Genomic DNA, 23539 nt, shown 5'->3' on the forward strand with positions numbered 1-23539 from the left:
AAGAAAAATTACTGAAAGCAGCAAGGGAAAAACGACAAATAACATACAAGGGAACTCCCATAAGGTTAACAGCTGATTTTTCAGAGGAAACGCCGCAGCCCAGAAGGGAGTGGCAGGATATACTTAAAGTGATGAAAGAGTAAAACCTACAACCAAGATTACTCTACCCAGCAAGGATCTCATTCAGATTCGATGGAGAACTCAAAAGCTTTTCAGACAAGCAAAAGCTAAGAGAACTCAGCACCACCAAACCAGCTTTACAACAAATGCTAAAGAAACTTCTCTAGGTGGGAAACACAAAAGAAAAAGACCCACAAAAACAAACCCAAAATAATTAAGAAAATGGCAATAGGAACATACATATTGATAATAACCTTGAATGTAAACAGATTAAATACCCCAACCAAAAGACAGACTGGCTGAATGGATACAAAAACAAGACCCATATATATGCTGTCTACAAGAGACCCACTTCAGACCTAGGGACACATACAGACTGAAAGTGAAGGGATGGAAAAAGATATTCCATGCAAATGAAAATCAGAAGAAAGCTGGAGTAGCAATACTCGTATCAGATAAAATAGACTTTAAAATAAAGGCTGTTACAAGAGATAAGGAGGGACACTACATAATGATCAAAGGATCAATCCAAGAAGAAGATATAGCAATTATAAATGATTACGCACCCAACACAGGAGCACAATACATAAGGCAAATGCTAACAACCATGAAAGGAGAGATCAACAACCATGAAAGGAGAGATCAACATTAACACAATAACAGTAGAGAGGACTTTAACACTCCATTTACACCAATGAACCGATCATCCAAACAGAAAATAAATATGGAAACACAACTTTTAAATGACACAATAGATCAGATAGATTTAACTGATATTTATAGAACATTCCACCCAAAAGTGGCAGAATACACTTTCTTCTCAAGTGCACATGGAACATTCTCCAGGATAGATCACATCTTGGGTCACAAATCAAGCCTCGGAAAACTGAAATTGTATCAAGCATCTTTTCTGACCACAACGCTTTGAGATTGGAAATCAATTATAGGAAAAAAAGTGTAAAAAAACCACAAATACATGCAGGCTAAACAGTGTGCTACTAAATAAACAAGAGACCACTGAAGAAATCAAAGAAGAAATAAAAAAATACATAGAAACAAATGATAATGAAAACACAACGACCCAAAACCTATGGGACACAGCAAAAGCAGTTCTAAGAGGGAAGTTTACAGCAATTCAATCTCACCTCAAGAAACAAGAAAAATCTCAAATAAACTATCTAATCCTACACTTAAAACAACTAGAGAAAGAAGAACAAGAAAACCCAAAGTCGGTAGAAGGAAAGAAATCATAAAGATCAGAGCAGAAATAAATGAAACAGAAACGAAGAAAACAATAGCAAAGATCAATAAAACTTTGAGAAGATAAACAAAACTGATAAACCCTTAGCCAGACTCATCAAGAAAAAAAGGGACAGGATGCAAGTCAATAAAATTAGAAATGAAAAAGGAGAAATCGCAACTGCAGAAATACAAAGGATTGTAAGAGACTACTACAGACAACTATATGCCAATGAAATGGACAACCACAAAGAAATGGACAAATTCTTGGAAAGGTGCAGTTTTCCAAGACTGAACCAGGAAGAATTAGAAAATATAAACAGACCTATAACAAGTAATGAAATTGAAACCGTAATTAAAAATCTTCCGGGCTTCCCTGGTGGTACAGTGGTTGAGAGTCCACCTGCCGATGCAGGGGACACGGGTTCGTTCCCCAGTCCGGGAAGATCCCACATGCCGCGGAGCGGCTGGGCCCGTGAGCCATGGCTGCTGAGCCTGCGCGTCTGGAGCCTGTGCTCTGCAACGGGAGAGGCCACAGCAGTGAGAGGCCCACGTACCACAAAAAAAAAAAAAAAAAAAAAAAAAATCTTCCACCAGGGACTTCCCTGGTGGCACAGTGGTTAAGAATCCACCTGCCAATGCAGGTGACACAGATTCAATCCCTGGTCTGGGAAGATCCCACACGCTGCGGAGCGACTAAGCCCGTGCGCCACCACTACTGAAACCTGCACACCTAGAGCCCGTGCTCTGCAACAAGAGAAGCCACCGCAATGAGAAGCCCGCGCACCGCAACGAAGAGCAGCCCCCACTCGCCGCAACTAGAGAAAACCTGCGCACAGCAACAAAGACCCAATGCAGCCAAAAATAAATTAAATAAAGAAATAAATTTATTAAAAAAAAAATCTTCTGACAAACAAAAGTCCAGGACCAGATGACTTCACATGCGAATTCTATCAAACATTTAGAGAAGAGCTAACACCAATCCTTCTCAAACCCTTCCAAAAAATTGCAGAGGGAGAAACACTCCCAAATTCATACTACGAAGCCACCATCACCCTGATACCAAAACCAGCCAAAGATATCACAAAAAAAGAAAATTAAAGACCAATATCACTGATGAACATAGATGCAAAAAACCTGAACAAAATACTAGCAAACAGAATCCAACAGCACATTAAAAGAATCATACACCATGATCAAGTGGGATTTATCCGAGGGATGCAAGGATTCTTCAATGTATGCAAATCAATCAATGTGATACACCATATTAATAAATTAAGGGAAAAAAACCATATGATCATCTCAATAGATGCAGAAAAAGCTTTTGACAAAATTCAACACCCATTTATGATAAAAACTCTCCAGAAAATGGGCACAGAGGGAACCTAATTCAACATAATAAAAGCCATATATGAAAACCCACAGCAAGCATCATACTAAATGGTGAAAAACTGAAAGCTTTTCCACTAAGATCAGGAACAGGACAAGGATGTCCACTCTCTCCACTCTTACTCAACATAGTTTAGGAAGTCCCAGCCACAGCAATCAGAAAAGAAAAAGAAATAAAATACAAATTGGAAAAGAAGAAGTAAAACTGTCACTGCTTACCAATGACATGACACTATACATAGAAAATCCTAAAGATGCCACCAGAAAACTACTAGAACTAATCAGTGAATGTGATAAGGTTGCAGGATACAAAATTAATGCACAGAAATCTCTGGCATTCCTATACACAATGAAATATCAGAAAGAGAAATTAAGGAAACACTCCTATTTACCACTGCAACAAAAAGAATAAAATACCTAGGAATAAACCTGCCTAAGGAGGCGAAAGACTTGTACTCAGAAAACTACAAAACCCTGATGAAAGAAATCAAAGAGGACATAAACAGATGGAGAAATATACAATGTTCTTGGATTGGAAGAATCAACATTGTGAAAATGACTATACTACCCAAAGCAATCTACAGATTCAATGCAATCCCTATCAAACTACCAATGGCATTCTTCACAGAATTAGGACAAAAAATTTTACAATTCGTATGGAAACACAAAAGACCCCAAATAGCCAAAGCAATCTTGAGAAAGAAAAACAGAGTTGGAGGAATCAGGCTCCTTGACTTCAAACTACACCACAAAGCTACAGTAATCAAGACAGTATGGTACTGGCACAAAAACAGAAATACAGATCAATGGTACAGGATAGAATGCCCAGAGATAAATCCACACACATATGGGCACCTGATTTATGACAAAGGAGGCAAGAATATACAGTGGAGAAAAGACAGCCTCTTCAATAAGTGGTGCTGGGAAAACTGGACAGCTACATGTAAAAGAATGATATTAGAACACTACCTAACACCATACATAAAAATAAACTCCAAATGGATTAAAGACTTAAATTTAATATCAGACACTATAAAACTGTTAGAGGAAAACATAGGAAAAACACTCTGACATAAACCACAGCAACATCCTTTTTGACCCACCTCCTAGAGTAACAGAAAAACAAAAATAAACAAATGGGACTTAATAAAACTTAAAAGCTTTTGCACAGCAAAGGAAACCATAAAAAAGACAACCCTCAGAATAGGAGAAAATATTTGCAAATGAAACAACAGACAAAGGATTAATCTCCAAAATATACAAACAGCTCATGGAGCTCAATATCAAAAAAACAAACAATCCAGTTTAAAAATGGGCAGAAGACCTAAGTAGACATTTCACCAAAGAAGACATACAGATGGCCAAGAGACACATGAAAAGAGGCTCAACATCACTAACTATTAGAGAAATGCAAATCAAAACTACAATGAGGTGTCACCTCACGCCGGTCAGAATGGCCATTATCAAAAAATCTAGAAACAATAAATGCTGGAACGGGTGTGGTGAAAAGGGAACCCTCCTGCAGTGTTGGTGGGAATGTAAATTAATACAGCCACTATGGAGAACAGTATGGAGGTTCCTTAAAAAACTAAAAATAGAGGTACCATATGACCCAGTAATCCCACTACTGGGCAAATACCCTGAGAAAACCATAATTCAAAAAGAGACATGTACCACAATGCTCATTGCAGCACTACTTATAATAGCCAGGACATGGAACCAACCTATATCTCCATCGAAAGATGACTGGATAAAGAAGATGTGGCACATACATACAATGGAATATTACTCAGCCATAAAAAGAAACAAAACTGAGTTATTTGTAGTGAGGTGGATGGACCTAGAGTCTGTCATACAGAGTGAAGTAAGTTAGAAAGAGAAAAACAAATAATGCATATTAAAAAAATGGTACTGATGAGCCTAGTTGCAGGGCAGGAATAAAGAGGGAGACATAGAGAATGGACTTGAGGACTTGGGGAGGGAGGGGGAAGCTGGGGCCAAGTGAGAGTAGCATGGACATATATACACTACTGAATGTAAAATAGTGGGCTGGTGGGAAGCAGCAGCTTGGTGTTTTGCGATGACCTAGGGGGGTGGGACAGGGAGGATGGGAGGGAGGCTCAAGAGGGAGGGGATATGGGGACATGTATATGCATATGGCTGATTCGCTTTGTTGTGCAACAGAAACTAACACAGTATTGTGAAGGAATTATACTCCAATAAAGATCTATTAAAAATAAAAAAAAGAATACACGCATATATTAAGTTCTATCTTATATGGGCTTGGTTCGTGGTGCCCCAAAACAATTACAATAGTAACATCAAAGATCACTTAACACAGATCACCATAACAAATATTACAGTAATAATGAAAAAGTCTGAAATATTTCGAGAATTACCAAATGTGACAAAGAGACACAAAGTGAGCAAAAGCTATTGTAAAAATGGCACTGACAGACTTGCTGGACACAAGGCAAAAACACAAAAAAGTGAAGAGCAATAAAGCAAAGCTCAATAAAAGAAGGTATGTCCGTATGTGTAGATAATCTATTCCTAAAAGAGATGGGCAACCAACAAAATCTGTAATTCTCATGCATACAACAGCCCAAAGTTGGTCTTGCTTTCATTCAGAATGCGATTTAAGTTTAATGTGTTTATTATCGTTCTTTTTAAGTATAAGCGCTCTGCTTTCCAATAGATAAAACGGGTGGGCTCTTTTACCCATGAGAATAGTTAAGTTCTTCTGTAGGGAAGGGGGCCTGAATTTGGAGAAGAACCTTCCTCTGGTTCTAATTCTACAAAAGCAATGCAAACTTTGGCAAGTCATTTAACATCTCTGAACACGACTGCCAACTGCAAACTAGGGTTTGTACCTGACCTGCTATAAGCAATAAAAAATATAATTTGAGCAATACCTTTATCATTAACATTACTAAATAAAGTGAGGTAAAAAGGGCAATAACATGGGTAAGAGAAATACATCAAAGTTCGAAAGTAAGACTATACTCTGGAATTAATAAGAAACATGTCATGGAACACAGTATATCTCTAGAAGTATACACAAGAAAGTGATAACTATATGGTTGTGTCTGGGGAAAGGAATTGGACAGCTGAGGAAAGGGGACATATTGTTTAACATAATCTTTTCGTATCTTCTGAAAATGACTCCACGTAAATGTATTACGTATTTAAAAATAATGGATAAGATTAGCTGTCATTTAAAAAAAAGGATGCAATCCTAGGAATTATCTTTTAATGTCTAAAGGAGAATTCCAGCAACATCTTAAATCTCACCAGTGTCTGAGGTTTAATCCAACCAATTATGTTAAAGAGGGTAGTAGCTGATGCTTATTGGGCAACTGTATCTCACCAGCCTCTACAGTACCCACTATACAAGCATTTTCAGCCAATTGGTATGCATAGTTCTACAGGAGTACCAGAGGACCTGAACGTTCTAGGTGGGAATGCCTAGAACCCAGTACAAGCACTTGCAGACATTCAGTACTGGTCGGGTAGTTGTCTGCTGTACAAACTCCAAAGAGTTCATGCAGCATATGGTTCACTGCCTCATAGCTGAAGAATACAGATGCATTCTAAATGCTCTACTAAAGCCTACCACAAAAACTGTGCATTTTAACTACAAACTGAAGCACTGCAGGAGAAGGGTAAATTACTTACTAATTAATGCCCAACAAATTACCCTAACTCAAAAATAAGTCTCTCAGCTTGTGTCCTGGGCAGTTTCTATATTTTTCTTAATTACGGTATTTTTATACTTCATGTTTAAAAACAGTTTTAAATTAACATACACACATTGTTGGCTCCCTTAAAAGAAAAAGAAAGAAAAGGAGGGAGGGAGGGAGAGAAAAGGAGGAGAAAAGAGTTATATCTATAAATAGAAGTAAGTGTGACATAATATAAAGATCATGGAATTCCGGGTCTGAAGGCTTGAATTCAAGTTCTAGCTCCACTACCTGCTCACACACACATCCTTCCAAATAGTTAATCACTACTATTACAATAAGATGTGGAGAAAGTGGTTTTGGTCCACCTGCTACAAAGGAAAATAATGTCATACCAGCACCATCATTACCACAAATTCAAAACCAAACTCACCTACATCCTCTGAAATTTATTTCCTCCTGTGTTCCTTCTATGAATGACATTCTTATATCCTTGTTGCCTGGGCCCAAAGTCGAGTCATGTGCATCTCACCACCCCTTTAACCTCACATACACTAAGGTTGCCAAGTTCAATTCATCCTATGTCTACCCTGTCTCCTACATCCATCCTTGCTTCTTTGCTCCCACTGCCACTATCCTAATTCAGGCCTTTCCCCTCTAGTTTGTTTTGGAGAACAATCTCCTAATTGGCTCCCAGTTTAATTCTATTCTACACCCCTCATCCTGGAGCATGCCATTCCCTTGTTAAAAACCTCTGAGGGGCTTTTTTCTGTCTTCAGAGTCTAGCATTCAGCAAGGATGCTTTCCAGCAGCCACTCCCCCACTCTTCCATTGTGAAGCTGCCCTGTAGTTTTCATCCCAAACTGGTCTCTAAACAGTCAGTTTAACCCCATTTTCCTTGGCCACACTAATGGTTCAAGGATGGCCTTAGGGAAGTGTGACCTAAAGTGGACTGGTCATAGCAAAGACCCAGAATGGGGAGTGGAGGAGGAAAAGTTAAATCTCCTCTAGTGAAGATGTGATATGCAAATGTGAAGCCAAATGGGGACAGACGGAGCATAAAGAACTGCAGTGAGCCTGGGCGAGAGCTCTGTTTAAACTATACCTGATCACCTCCACCCAAAAAAACTGTTATGTGAACCAGCCAAATTCCTTCATTTCTTAGGTCCTGTTTGACCTATAGTCACAAGCATTCTGATAGAAAAGTCTTCTAAAAACTGGATACAACTCATTTCCACTCCATGAAATGCTTAAAGGAGGCTAGTCTATATACCTCTTTTACATGTGTAAGCTATACATTCAGTTCTAGAAACAAACAGTGGGAGCAGAGATCTGGGCATAAATAAACCCCCTCTTCCCCATGGTTTGCCCCTCTACTGTCTTTTGTCAATGTGCTAATATTCTCAAAAATTGGTTTAAAGAACCACTGCTAGTCTCAGAGTTTGGAGCAACTAAAATTCACCTCAATTCAGCCCTCCTAAAAAACAACTAAACAGAAACAAAAATGCAAACAATACTCTCCAGATAAGAACTCCCTCCTCCCCTCCCTCTCCCTCCCTCTCCCTCTCTCTCTGTCCTTAAAAAAATTTCCTTTGGAGGAGACATTTTGCCTCATTTACTCAAAATTTTTAGAATGCATAGTCATTACTAACAAAACTCATATTCATGGCAAGAAATTGACAGGTTTAAAGAAAATGAGAAAAACACATCTGTCCTTGTAAAGTTTTTCCAATTACAATGACAAACATGCCTTCTATGGCATCTTAAGGTCTCTCTGGTTGGTTGGTTAAACACATTAAACATATGACTAAGTGTCTTTTAGGAGGAAAGTAATTTACAGAAAGGATCTAAACCAACAGCCAAAACATTGCAAGACAATCAAAAAATTGTCCCTGTTCTTATTATTCTGCTACATAAAAAGGGAAACTGCAGGCCCTGCTCTCTGAATTCTCTGAGGCCAGTGCCAGCACTGCTCCTGAAATGTTTACACAGCCCCCACGTGGGAGACAGGAAGGGAGCTGTGAGGGACAAGTGTCAGGTCTGCTGCTGCTTCTAGACTCAGCAACCTGAGGGGAGACAACCAGATTTTCCATCAGAGGTTTCTTATGCCATCTAAACGTATTTCCATTCTGCTATGTGACTACGAATAAATTGGATTCCCAGTAAGATGGAGATCAAGACTTTATCTCATTTGTCACTGAATTGCCTCTTGCTTACCAGCTTCTCTTTCCTCTGTCTTCCCATCTCATTTGTCCACCAGTGCTTTCCTCTTTCTTTTCCACAATGAAAAAAAAATTTTAATGTATTATTTTAGTGTTAAACTCCTGAGATTCAAAGCTACTCTTTCTTTTTCCATTTCATTTTAATTACTGATCTTAGAGGATTTTGGTTTTTAAAAAATTGTGTTGTAAGTACTAAGGATTTAATTTTATCTCTCAAAGTAAACACCTGAGGTATACAACTCCATATTATTTATTCATTCACTCCTTCAACCAACAATTCTTCACAGAGATCATCACAACTGTCTTACTAAATCAATGGCCATGACTTGGACAAAAGAAAATCTTATTGTGTTTCTCAGATTATTGCTCAGCTCATTTAACCAAAACACCTCAGTAAAATGGTCACTCTGGCTTCTAACTAGTGACCAGAAATCAGAACTTCTTTTCTTAATTTAAATTCCACCCCTTTGGGATAACAGATACTTGTGTTTTCTTAATACAATCCTCTATTCTTCAGCTTTTGAATTGAGCATATATTATTTTTATAATTTAAAAGCCACATACTTTTTTAAAAGCACTTACTGTCTTTTATTATTTCAAGCCAATTATTTTACCTATCCTCACTTCTGGTAGGATATTCAGTAGCAGCAAAGTGCCATGTAAACAAAAGTCCAAAAGCTTCATTATTATAAAGCCTTCGGACAGTGTGTAAAACACACATTCCTCAGAAAGTCCTACTAAAATGTCCAAAACAGAGCAAATGCGTAGTTTTCTGGATAAACTTGAAGATAGTATGCAAAACAATAATAAAATACATAGACAATCCACAAACCTTTATTTGTGACACTAATTTTACCCTCTTTCCAAAAACAAAACAAAAACATTAACTACAAACAAGTAGCAAAACTAAATGCGTTCATCTCCTTTTGTCTGTCTCTAATTTTCTTCCTACTCACTTTTTGTCTAAAAAGTGCTTATTGAAAGATAAGCAGGTTAAAGTATTGATTCTCTCTGAAAATATTCAATTTGTTGCTCTTGCATAACACCCTATGAATACAGATTTTTAACTTCTCATACCTAAAGAAACAACGATAGGGAGCAAACAGTTGGGTTTCTCTTGGGTTCCCTTATCCTGGAAAGCTCTAATTTTAAGTCTCTCCCTAAATAAACACCTTTACTTTGTGACACTTTTCTCCAAAGAAAAAAACATATTTAGTCATATACACAGTCACAAAACTTTAGAGTTCCTATTAGAAAATATATAGATACTTTGGACAGAAAAAAACAGACTTTTTAAAGAAAAAATATTTACAAAAGTCATGCCCACAATTAAATCTGAATGTTCTCCCCAATTCTAAGAACACCTTTTAAGGAAGCTTAAAGCTTTATGTTTCTGTGTAAGGAAACCTGGGTCGACTGGTGAAAAGCTCAAAGGCCCATAATCTCACACAAAGCAGCAGGGTCAAAAGGCAGAGGTCAGGGAACAGGGGAACAGGGTGCAAAATAGTTCCCACACTTGAGAGGAGGCTGTATCTCATTATCTCTGAAGACATTCAAAAACTGTTCAGTCATGTTCACTAAAATAATACAACCATTTCCTTTAAGTCCCAAAGCAAATCTGAATTTTATGAAGGAATTCCTTATTTTTAAGAGCAAGGAATTTGAGAAGTTACTTCTTTCCCCTACACTGAAAAAAACACCAATCTCTCACACACATACATCCATGCTTCAGCTGCCCCTCAAAGACTGACTTTCAGATAAAAGCTGTCACCTGATCTATTCAACAGGGTTCACTGGGGCACGGAAATAACTACTAAATATGCATACATGTCAACAGACATTTCACAGCAAGGCCTCTGCCCTCTAATGATTCAACAAAATATGTCTACTTCTTGGCCTTATGGCCACATTCAGAAAAAGCTACATTTTTACTCCTAGTTAGAGAAGATTTCATCCCAGGGAAGAGTGAACATGATTCTGTTAAACTTTTAGCAGGTGTGACATTTGTACAGAAGACCCTGTAATGACTCCTCTAGCACAATTACTGTGGGCACTCCAGGATCTAGGGCATTTGTCTGGATATCTCTGTACCATTTCTCGCACTCTAACCACAAAATCTGTGTTCCATGTAGAAGAGAGGCTAAGAGATAGATCAATGAGATCAGGAAAAGAGGACTGGAATAACAGGTGTGGTTTTAAGTTTTTGTCTTCCATCCTCTACACACGCACACTTTAACTCTCTCTCCACCGGCCCCTTCCACCAGGGACAAGATGGTTTACAAGTGCTTCACAGTAAACGAGGCCTGTCAGTCCTTCACTGTGAGGAACACACAAGATTTTACATTCGAGCCCACAAGGCTTTCAGGTATTTATTTAAAATAAAATTTAACTAGGGCTGCCAATGGAAAAATAAGCACTGCCAGACAGGAGTGAGAACAACTAAACAAACTATTTTAGCATAAACACCTCAATGGTACCAATGCTTATGGTTTAATAAACTGTGAAATCACAGTCATTGTTCTCATGAACAATGGCACAAAGTAAATGGAATCAAGTACGAAAGCTCATTTTCCTGGAGCTGAGCCAGAATATTTTGAAATTTGGACAAAAGTTCATTAAGACACACTTGAGATTGGAGATGGGGAAACATTTTTAAACAATTTGTTATCTTGTTACCCCAGCCACTTAAGTTTCCTTAAAAGTTAGGGTTAAACTTAAAGTGAAGAAAACTAACCTGGAAAGTAAAACAAAACACTGTGGTCCTAGAAGTGAATCATCCATAAGCTTTAAACCTATTAAGCAGTCCTAAATTCCTACTGCCCAAACTATTCTTATTAAAGTCTCATTCTCATGGAGTTCCAGTTGATATGCTGGTACTGATTCTTATGACAGGGAGGACTTCCATGTCAGGGAATTGTATGAGAGTACGGGATGCTCACTTCCCCCAAAACAATTCACATTTCATCTGCCTATGGGGAAACAATCTCTCCTTGTTATTTTAGTCCTGGGAGGAAACAAAATGATATATATTTAATATATAGAAAGAATATTGTTGATCTAGCAGATTGTCCCTGTTTTCCCAAAGGACTATGAGGGAAGGAAAAGGAAGGAAATTGAAGGGATACTAGAAACAGAAAGTATGGAACCTGAATAGTTGTGGGAAATAAGAAAATCCTCCCTGGACTTTCCTGGTGGCACAGTGGTTAAGAATCCACCTTCCAACGCAGGGGACACGGGTTCAAACCCTGGCCCGGGAAGATCCCACATGCTGCAGAGCAACTAAGCCCGTGCGCCACAACTACTGAACCCGTGTGCCTAGAGCCCATGTGCCTAGAGCCCGTGCTCTAACAAGAGAAGCCACCGCAATGAGAAGCCTGCATACCACAACAAAGAGTAGCTCCTGCTTACCACAACTAGAGAAAGCCCACGTGCAGCAACAAAGACCCAACACAGCCATAAATTCATTCATTCATGCATGCATTCATTCATTCATGCATTCATTAGAAAAAATTAAATTAGAAACTCCTCCCTGGGAAATCCCTGGTGATCCAGTGGTTAGGACCCGGGGCTTTCACTGCTGGGGCCCAGGTTCGATCTCTGGCCAGGGAACAAAGACCCCACGAGCCGCAGCGCAGCCCAAAAAACAAACAAACCTCCTCCCTGTTTGTGCTGGGGATGAAGGTAACTGGAGGATTCATGAGACCTCAATTTCTTCACTATGAGATGTTAATGACAGTGAAAATTTTTGCCAAAAAATTATTTCCCCTTCTCCACGTTGTTATAGAAAAAAGAAAAGAGCAGGTTGTGGTTTTAAGAGGACTAAGATGAAAATAAGGGTGATCTTTGAAGAAGGGATTAGGGGAAAAAAAAAAAGTACAAAAGCCTGGTCTATGAGCAAACTGTGGCATGCTGACTACTGCAAACTTAATTTAGATATCACTTCTACATGAATGTTTCCTCAAACTGTAGAATAATTTTCTGTGTTAAAATTGGGAATGTGTTGTACTAGAAAAGAGGGAGACAGGGAAGGCAAGAAAACACGATCTTCAAAGCAGAAACCTGGATTCTCTAGGCCAGGGCAGGAGTCAACTATGCAAAACAGGTGGATTTACATCACAAGGCCTCTGGGATATAGAAAACAAACTATTTAAAATATCTTTAAACTGGGTTTCACAGTTTAAAACCTAGAGGTCTACAAGCTGTATCTAAGGATTCAGACTACTAGTCCACAGCAGGGTTGAACTTTAAAAATTCTACAACTCTAAAATTATAATTCTACCTCATATTTTTATTGTATTCTAGAGTTTAAAAGCTCATTGCAAATCACTGTCATATTTTATAATTGAGAAAAGTATCTAGAAACAATCTAGATCAGTGTTAAGTGTTGAAAAACATACTCCCATGTGTGTCCTTGGACTATGAACAAATTTTTTAAAAAATATACAGGGAAGGGAAGCAAATAGACTACTTTTGCAGTGGTATTCCTAAGAGAACATGAATATATGAAAACTATTCACAGCTCATCAATAACTAGCTTGGCAGTAGCATTAACAAGATAGATTTCCCATCATGTATGGGGCTATTCACAATTGCTGGTATGGTGCATGTAATGCCACCTCTTTCTCTTCCGAAACTCAATAAAAGCACATAGGAATGTAAGTGAGAGTGACATCATTAGAGGGAAGACCTTGAATTCATCCCACTTATTTAAAAATACATGCCATTTACAACCTCAGTGTTTCAACTATTATTAATAATTACTTGTGACCCAACTCACAACTGCCAGGCATGGTAATATGTCACCACCCAGCAGTTGAGGACAGCTGGTCTGGAAGACTTGGAGGGGCAGCAGGGCACAGTGGAAGAGGGTCACCGGGATGCAATTCCAGCTTTGGCCTTTATTGTCTCTGTGACTTTGGGCAACAACTCACCAAACCTCAGCCTCCTCGCCTGTAAAGTGATGATAGTAATACCTTCGAGTTATTGTGAGGATTAAAGACAATGTTTATAAACCAACCACAGTTCATGGCCCAATAAATGTTAACTATTTTCACAGCTTCATCATATAAAGGTGATTTCCTGGAACTACTTCTGACTTAATAGTGCTAGCACGTATCTTTGAAAGTTCATTTAAAGAAAGAGTTATTTCAAAATTAACTTTCTGTACCAGTGATGTATACAAGTTTTATACATTTTATATATAAAAAATAGATTTTTTATTTATATACATTATATATATATATAACTTGTATACATTTTATACAAGGTAAAAGGCATTAACTTAAGAAATCCACTAATTAAAATGTCACAATATTTAATTTAGAATAAAGTTAGTAAAAATCATGGATTCTTGGGAAAGGTACAGGGATGAAGGGTAAAGCAACTGTTTCATGTTCTTCTAGGCTCATGAAGTGCTGTCTCAGCAGTGCATAAAATACTTCCATTTTTATTCCCAGAATTCTCAGTTCTTACCCTCCTCACACTAAGACAGATATCCTTGCATTCTGTTTGAAAAGTAATGTAGAAGACAGCCTCATACTGAAAATTTTTGGAATCTCTAGGTTATTAAATGGTGCCATCTTAAAAAGTCAAGCCTTAGGCAGAACAGAACATTATACAAGGTACGATAAAGACAGAGTAGAGTATAGGGGCTTCCCTGGTGGCGCAGTGGTTGAGGGTCCGCCTGCCGATGCAGGGGACACGGGTTCGTGCCCCGGTCCGGGAAGATCCCACACGCCGCAGAGCCGCGGGGCCCGTGAGCCATGGCCGCTGGGCCTGCGCGTCCGGAGCCTGTGCTCCGCCATGGGAGAGGCCACAGCAGTGAGAGGCCCGCGTACGGCAAAAAAAAAAAAAAAAAAAAAAAGACAGAGTATAAATGGAAAAAAAATACAAAGGATTAAACTTTATAGAAGAGAACTGTCCTGGCTGATCAGGCCCAAAACTGATGTGGATGCCCACGAAGAAGGAAACTGAATGCAATTTCCTAAGGTATTCCTCTAAAGACACAACTGAAGCTACCAGTGCTCGTTTGTGCAGACACTTTCTGAAATTTCATAAACACTACCCACCATTTATGTGCTCATAATTTGGCACTAGTTCATAAATAAGTAAGACATGTTGTTTGCTTAAAAAAAAAAATCAAAGCATTGCTGGTATCTGCATGCTTGCTTGCATAAAACTAGTGTTTAAAAAAAAAGTTTATTAATTTTATTTATCTATTTATCATAGCTTATTTCAAGAGGGAAGGATTAGGCTAATAAATATTATAGACATAAGAAATTTTAGTAGCTTCCCACAAAGCTGACATACACCTTTTAAAAAATTAATCATTCATCCACTCTCTTGTTCTTTTTTTAATCAATTACAAGCTTCCCATTTAAGAAAAAAACTCTAGTCCATTTTAGAGGTTAAAAAACCCACAAAAAAACCAAATATACTAACTTTTATTGTTGGTAACAAAAGGAAAAGTTCTATATTTGTCCATCTCAAGTTATCTCATTCATTTATTCAAACAATCTGAGTCCCTATAATGGGCCAGGCACTATTTTAGTCAAAGGGTATACAATACTAAACAAGAGGGACAAGGTCCTGCCCTCTAGGAGCCGACAATCTAATGGGGAAGATTGACATTAAAAAGTAAAAGCAGGGCTTCCCTGGTGGCACAGTGGTTGAGAATCCGCCTGCCAATGCAGAGGACATGGGTTCGAGCCCTGGTCCGGGAAGATCCCACATGCCGAGGAGCAACTAAGCCCGTGCACCACAACTACTAAGCCTGCGCTCTAGAGCCTGTGAGCCACAACTACTGAAGCCCATGCACCTAGAGCCCGTGCTCCACAACAACAGGGGAAGCCACCGCAATGAGAAGCCCATGCACTGCATGAAGAGTAGCCCCCGCTCGCCACAACTAGAGAAAGCCCACGTGCAGCAACAAAGACCCAATGCAGCCAAAACTAAACAAACAAATAAATAAATAAAAATAAAAAGTAAAAGCAAGCAAATGCATTCACAATATATTGTCTGGTACTAATAAGTGCTGTGGTAATAAGTGTGAGGGAAATACAGCAGGGCGACTGCAGAGTGGGGCAGGCAGGGAGAGGAAGGATACTATTTTATACAGGATGGTCTTGGAAGGCTGCTCTGAGGAGGTAACACTTCTGCAAAGACCTGAACGAGGAGAAGAAGCCACTCTTGCAAAGATGTAGGGCTGCACTGCCCAAAGGGTGGCCACCGCCCACATGTGGCTACCAAACACTTGAAATGTGCCTAGTCCAAATTGAGATGTGCTGAAAGCGTAAAATACACACTGCATTTTGAAGATTTAGTAAGAAAAAAAGAAGGTAAAATATCTCATGAATAATTTTTACATTGATTATATGTTGAAATAATCTCCTAGACATATAAATAAAATTAATATCACCTGTCTCTTTTTACCTTTCTAAATGTGGCTACTAGAAAATTTAAAACTACAAACGTGTCTCACATTATATTTACAATGGACGATGCTGGTCTAGGGGAAGAGGATCTAGTGAAAGAACAGAAGATGAACAGGCCATGAGATAAGAAGCTTGCTGGGGTTTCCCTGGTGGTGCAGTGGTTAAGAATCTGCCTGTCAATGCAGGCGACACGGGTTCGAGTCCTGGTCTGGGAAGATCCCACATGCCGCGGAGCAACTAAGCCCGTGCACCACAACTACTGAGCCTGCGCTCTCTAGAGCCCATGAGCCACAACTACGGAGCCTGCGCTCTAGAGGCCGTGCTCCGCAACAAGAGAAGCCACCACAGTGAGAAGCCCACGCACCACAACCAAAAGTAGCCCCCACCTGCCTCAACTAGAGAAAGCCCACATGCAGCAACGAAGACCCAACACAGCCAAAAATAAATAAATAAAATACATAAATTAAAATTTAAAAAAAAGAAGCTTGCTGTGTTTAAGAACCTGCAAGAAAACCAATGTAGCAGGAAAGAGTGATCCAATCTGAGAAGGTTGGAAACGCAGACAGAAAGCAGATCATGAACAGCTTTGCCAACCAGGGTGAACAGACTGAATATTTGTGTCCCCCGCCAAAATTCCTATGGTGAAATTTAACCCCCAATGTGATGAATACCATTGGAGGTAGGGCCTTTGGGATGTACTTAGGTCATAAGAGTGGAACCTTCATGAATGGGATTCATACATATTCTTATAAGCAATATATCAGACAGCAACCTCACCCCTTTCATATAAGACAGCCATCTATGAACCACGAAGTGGGCCCTCACTAGACAGCCGATCTGCCGGCACCTTCATCTCAAGACTTCCCAACCTCCAGAACTGTGAGAAATAAATTCCTGCTGTTTATAAGCCACCCAGTATATGGTATTCTGTTATAGCAGCCTGAACAAACTAAGATACCATTAAAGAATTTGAATACAAAGGAATCTATTGAAGAATTTTAAGTGGAAAAAATTATTCTCAGATCCCACTGGCTATTTTGTGGAGAACTGGCAGTATCATCCATAATGCTAGAATACAGACTTCTAGAGATTATATAATATGGTCATTTCAAACAGGGGTCTCTGGGTTTCTAAGAGTCCATGCAGATAACAACTGAGAGCCCATGAACTGATACTAATATTTCAAAAAGCTTATTAAAAATTGCACCTTTCCTGTAAAGGGCACTGCATAGACTAACTTATTTTTTTCCATTCCTTGTGGATGAAATTATAATTACTCCATCAGTCCTCATGTGAAATACGGGGTATATTCAGTCTTCGTGTTCTATGTCATTTAGGATTAGTCTTTTAAAAAACCTATATACTTAGTTTTTCATTCAAAAATAATTTCAGGCCCATAGAAGACAGGAGTGGTAAATTCAGAAGTCAATAATCTCACTTAACCCCTTCGAGACAGATAAAAACACTTGAGACAAGTCCCGCCCATCAGGAAACTTGCACAAGCCTCTTAGATAGCCTCATCCACCAGAGGGCAGAGAGCAGAAGCAAGAAGAACTACAATCCTTCAGCCTGTGGAACAAAAACCACATTCACAGAAAGACAGATAAGATGAAAAGGCAGCGGGCTATGTACCAGATGAAGGAACAAGATAAAACCCCAGAAAAACAACTAAATGAAGTGGAGATAGGAAACCTTCCAGAAAAAGAATTCAGAATAATGATAGTGGAGATGATCCAGGACCTTGGCAAAAGAATGGAGGCAAAGATCGAGAAGATGCAAGAAATGTTTAACAAAGACCTAGAAAAATTAAAGAACAAACAGAGATGAACAACACAATAACTGAAATGAAAACTACACTAGAAGGAATCAATAGCAGAATAACTGAGGCAGAAGAACGGATAAGTGACCTGGAAGACAGAATGGTGGAATTCACTGCTGTGTAACAGAATAAAGAAAAAAGAATGAAAAGAAATGAAGACAGCCTAAAAGACCTCTGGGACAACATTAAACACAACAACATTCGCATTATAGGGGTTCCAGAAGGAGAAGAGAGAGGGAAAGGACCCAATAAAATATTTGAAGAGATTATAGTCGAAAACTTCCCTAACATGGGAAAGGAAAGAGCCTCCCAAGTCCAGGAAGCACAGCAAGTCCCATACAGGATAAACCCAAGGAGAAACACGCCGAGACACATAGTAATCAAATAGGCAAAAATTAAAGACTGGGAATGACATGTATACACTGATGTGTATAGAATGGATGACTAATAAGAACCTGCTGTATAAAAAAATAAATAAAATAAAATTCAAAAAAACAAAAAAACACTTGAGGCCCACAGCTGTCCTATGTAACAGGCCCAGGATGGGACTCTCAGCTTCTGACTGCGCATCCAGCTTTAACAACTGTACTGACAGCCACGCAAGCCATGGTTTCACAAGCAACCAACATTCCTCTTAAAAACTATAAACTTACCTAAGGACAAGTAATTTATGCTAAGAAAAGATAGGTATAAAACCCAGTAAGAAGAATGAAAAGGTTTAAAATTTTTTTGAAAGTGGTATTTTTATTTATGCAGTAAATGCCTTATACCTATATCTTATCTTTATAAATATACATTAATAAAAACAAAAGTAGTGCTCACTTAGGCAGCACGTATACTAAAATTGGAACAATACAGAGAAGATTAGCATGGCCCCTGCGCAAGGAGGACATGCAAAGTCGTGAAGCATTCCATATTTTGGTACAGCAGAAACTAACAGAACATTGTAATGCAATTATACTCCAATAAAGATATTTTAAAAATTTAATACCACAAAAAAAGAACAAAAGTAAATCAAATATATATTCTTTTTTTTTTTTAATAAATGAATGATAGAATGCATGCAGTGCCACCTTTAAGAAGAGACAAGCCAAGTCAGGTCTTAAAGATCATAAAGACCAGTCTTCTCCCTCTTAATATCTTTCCTCTACAGAGGAGTTTAAAAAATAATCTCATTTGATTATAAGGTTATCCATGAAGAGTACTGGTAGATTTTATAATCTGTGTGATACAGTATATGTTACTAAGTAGGCAGCAAATGTAGTGGTTATGAGCATGGATGGATCATGTCAGATTTTAATCCAGGTTTCTCACTTCTTATATGAAGTTAGGTAAAGTACTTAAATTCTCTAGCCTGTTTCCTCATCTGGAAAATAGAGAAAATAGTGTCACTTCCTAAGGCTGTTGTCAGGATTAAATGAGGTAATAATCATGAAGTATTATGCCAGTGCTTGGCATGTGGAAAGTACTAAATAAATGTTAGTTATTTTATTATTGCTATTTCATCGTAGATTCTTTCAGAACAGTGACTGTCACCTATATACTCCTCAACCTGGCACACTGTAAGCATTTAACATTGAATAATTAGGGGCTTCCCAGGTGGTGCAGTGGTTGAGAATCTGCCTGCCAATGCAGGGGACACGGGTTCAATCCCTGGTCTGGGAAGATCCCACATGCCATGGAGCAACTAAGCCCGTGCACCACAACTATTGAGCCTGTGCTCTAGAGCCCGTGAGCCACAACTACTGAGCCTGCGTGCCGCAACTACTGAAGCCCGCACGCCTAGAGCCCATGCTCCACAAAGAGAGAAGCCACCGCAATGAGAAGCCCATGCGCCGCAATGAAGAGTAGCCCCCGCTCACCACAACTAGAGAAAGCCCACGCACAGCAACGAAGGCCCAACGCAGCCGAAAATAAATAAATAAAATAAATAAATTTATTTTTAAAAAATTGAATAATTAATCCAAAGCATAATAGTAGTTATAGCTTTACCAAAAACAAAATTTAGGTCATTATTAATCAAAACTGTTAAGGATCTGGACATATAATACTTGTTTCCTAAAGTACTTTTTTTTTTTAATTGAAGTATAGTTGACTAAAGTACCTTATGTAGGAACTACCTCTACCCTCTAACAAATTGTAGAAGAAGAAAATGTTTTCTTCCATATGGAGTTCCATGGAAATTATGACTAACTTCTATTACTCCAAGAGTGTCTGTGACCAGAAGTGGAAATGCAAACAAAAGGATATACTCAGGAATTTCAGAACAGTATGTCTCAACTCCTTAGCAGTGGATATTATGTACTTGCCCTCCTCCAGCCTTCTTTTTCTCTTCCCGTCCCCTTTATTCCCCTTTCTCTTACTATTTTCTCCTCCTCCAAAGACACTTATGCCCCTCCCTCCTCCCCTCTCCCTATCCATCTTGTCTTCTCTGGTCTTCTGAGCTCCCTATGCTGGAAGGTCCTGCATTAACCAATGCAGCAGGTGCCTGAGCCCTAGGGTTACCACAGGGACTTAGCTGCTCTCACTGCTGGGCCAATTTCACCATGAAGAGTTTTATTTCCAGTGGATTTTTTTTAACTTTTTTTTTTTTTTTTAATATTTATTTATTTGGCTGTGCCAGGTCTTAGTTGCAGCACGCGGGACCTTTTAGTTGCAGCATGTGGGCTCTTAGTTGTGGCATGTAGGATCTGGTTCCCTGACCAGGGATAGAACCCAGGCCCCCTGCATTGGGAGTGCGTAGTCTTAACCACTGGACCACGAGGGAAGTCCCTCCCAGTGGATTTTTAAAATCAAGCTATCACTATACCACAGCAACCAGACCTTGAATCTTCTTTGGCCCCATTAGAATGGAACTTGATCCTTGTATTATTCCTTCCCCAGCCTCCCAGTTACCAGGTCAGACCTTCCAAACTCCCAAACATAATCTATTGCGGGCCAGGGATGTCCACAAGGCTAACAATTGAGGCACCACCAATGTAGTCAGATGAAGGAAGCTCCTACCCCACCCACGCCCGTACACCTGGGGGCAGTTTTTAAAAGACTTTAGCACAGTCTTGACTATTGACATTCAGTCTGGATTAAGGGCAATCCTGAAATGCTTGCTGAATTTGAGTAAACCTCATCTTTTTTCCGAGCTTAAATAACTATGGAGCTTTGTGTATTAGAACAAACAGGCTTGGGAATTCCGTGGCAGTCCAGTGGTTAGGACTCACTCAGCGCTCTCACTGCCGAGACCCCAGATTCCATCCCTGGTCAGGGAACTAAGATTCCACAAGCCGCGAGACAAGGCAAAAAAAACCCCCAAAAAACAGGCTTTAGTCTGGTGCCTGCACTGGTCAAATGTGATCTCTAAGACCTTAAACTCTCAGCCTTGGTTTCTTCACTCTAAATGATGTCTAAGGTCCTTTCCAGCACTACTGTGGCATGATACTGTCAGTCTCAACTAAATTTTATATTTGAATTTAGACCATGGTCTCAGCTCTTCTGGAAACCAGAGCCAAGACACCAAGGCTAAAAATAAACAGCTGGAGGCACCAAGGAAGATCTCTAAACAAAGGTCTGTGGCAGTGCTCACCCATCAGACTTCCGTATCTATCAGCAGTACTGAATCCAAGCTACCATGGGAAAGCTTTAAGAATATTCTGGTCACCACACAATTTGTAGACTCATGTGTAAGTCTTATTAAACACTATGTACTATGTATAAGGTACTATGAAAGAGAGAGGCAAAGGCTTTTCCTTCTTCAGGGTTCGCATATTTATGTTACTTAAATAAAGGTCTAATTACATCCTTCATTTTTCTTTCTTTTTGTTTTTTTTTTAATTAATTTATTTATTTGTCTATTTTTGGCTGCGTTGGGTCTTCGTTGCTGCTCATGGGCTTTGTCTAGTTGTGGCGAGCAGGGGCTACTCTTCGTTGCAGCGCGCAGGCTTCTCATTACAGTGGCTTCTCTTTTTGCCGAGCATGGGCTCTAGGCACACAGGCTTCAGTAGTTGTGGCTCGTGGGCTCTAGAGCACAGGCTCAGTAGTTGTGGCGCATGGGCTTAGTTGCTCCGCAGCATGTGGGATCTTCCCGGATCAGGGCTCAAACCCATGTCCCCTGCACTGGCAGGCAGATTCTTAACCACTGCACCACCAGGGAAGCCCCACATCCTTCACTTTTCCATTGCCTGAAAGATCTGTGCTGTAAATCAAGCCACATAAATTCCTACAGCTAGGTATTAGAGGAAATGAGAGACATAAAAGAAAATTTCAAAATGACACCTTCTTCCCTTCACATCAACTAATTCCAGTGACTTCTATTTACAGCCCCTTTCTTCTTTATGCAATAAAGAATCAGTTTGAAACTTTTTGTTTTCTTTAACATTAAGAGAAATTTAAACATTTCTGCTTTAACATTTAAGGGACAATTTTGTTTACGGATAAAGTACATCTTGAAAACATACAGTGAGTAGGAGAAGCACAACGGCTAAGGCATGGTAGAGAAAGGACAATAGGCAATACTGCTGTAACAGTATACATATAGAGAGAGACATCTCCGTAAAATTTCTAGGTCTTCCATTTTAAAATATTTTAAATTTATATATATTTAAATTATCTTCTGCTGTTAAAAGACCTATTTGAGATGAAAGAAGTCTTTTCCATTGTTGGTAAAGCAGCACCTTACTGGAGGAGTGTCAAGGTCTCATTTCTCATAAAGTCTCAGTCTATTTAATTGTTACTTCATCATATGGTTTGTGTCCTTCATTTGATAACAATGTCCCACCACCTGCACAGTGTGAGTTCTAGGAATATGCATATGTTAAGAAAAAGTCTATAAAGCAATTGGTAGAATTTACGTTTAATAGAAGTCAATTAAGATCTTCTACAGGCAGGGTGACAACTTGCTAAGAAACAGTGTGATAAAAATGGATCAGCTCCAGAAAAGTAAAATAGAAACTTAAATATCATTAACTTTGAAATTAATGCAGCAAAACAGAAACAACCTTCTGACTAATTTGCCTAACTCACTGGCCTTGTTTCCTGATCCTTAAATGTAACTCTGTGGAAACAGTTAAGAAGACTGTTAGCTGGAACATGATACTACAGTCTCTTGTTTCCTCTCCTCTCACTGGTCACATTTCTTTTTTTTGGGGGGGGGGGGCCTCTCACTGCTGTGGCCTCTCCCGTTGTGGAGCACAGGCTCCGGACGTGCAGGCTCAGCGGCCATGGCTCACAGGCCCGGCCGCTCCGCAGTATGTGGGATCTTCGCGGACCAGGGCACGAACCCATGTCCCCTGCATCGGCAGGCGGACTCTCAACCACTGCGCCACCAGGGAAGCCCTTCACTGGTCACATTTCTTAACCTCCTTGGTTGTTTTCCCCTCATCCTTCTCACCTCTGAATGTTGGAATGTCTCCAGGACTCAATCCTCTTTTCTATCTACACCCACTCCCTGGGTGATGTCACCCAATTTCATGGCTTTCGATTCATATCTAAAAATAAATTCAGACCCCTGAAAGATGTCCTGCCTACTTGGTATCTCCATTTGAATATCTAACAGGAACCTCAAACTTAACATGTCCAAAGCTAAAATAATCTTCTCCAGCCAGCTTCTCCATCGGTCTTCCAATTTTAGTAAATAAAGGTGCT

The 23539-nt window shown here is 39.3% G+C and overlaps 1 non-coding gene across 1 annotated transcript; it reads left to right on the forward strand.

Moving 5' to 3' along the window:
* Nucleotides 1-18719: 18719 nt before the first annotated feature.
* Nucleotides 18720-18826, forward strand: LOC114886303. The gene has a single exon (XR_003791309.1). It is a non-coding gene; the product is annotated as a U6 spliceosomal RNA (small nuclear RNA).
* The last annotated feature ends 4713 nt before the right edge of the window (nt 18827-23539 follow it).

Source organism: Monodon monoceros, unplaced genomic scaffold (genome assembly GCF_005190385.1).
Source record: "Monodon monoceros isolate NGI ecotype Baffin Bay Population unplaced genomic scaffold, NGI_Narwhal_1 Super_Scaffold_6, whole genome shotgun sequence".
Classification (NCBI taxonomy): Eukaryota; Metazoa; Chordata; class Mammalia; order Artiodactyla; family Monodontidae; genus Monodon; species Monodon monoceros.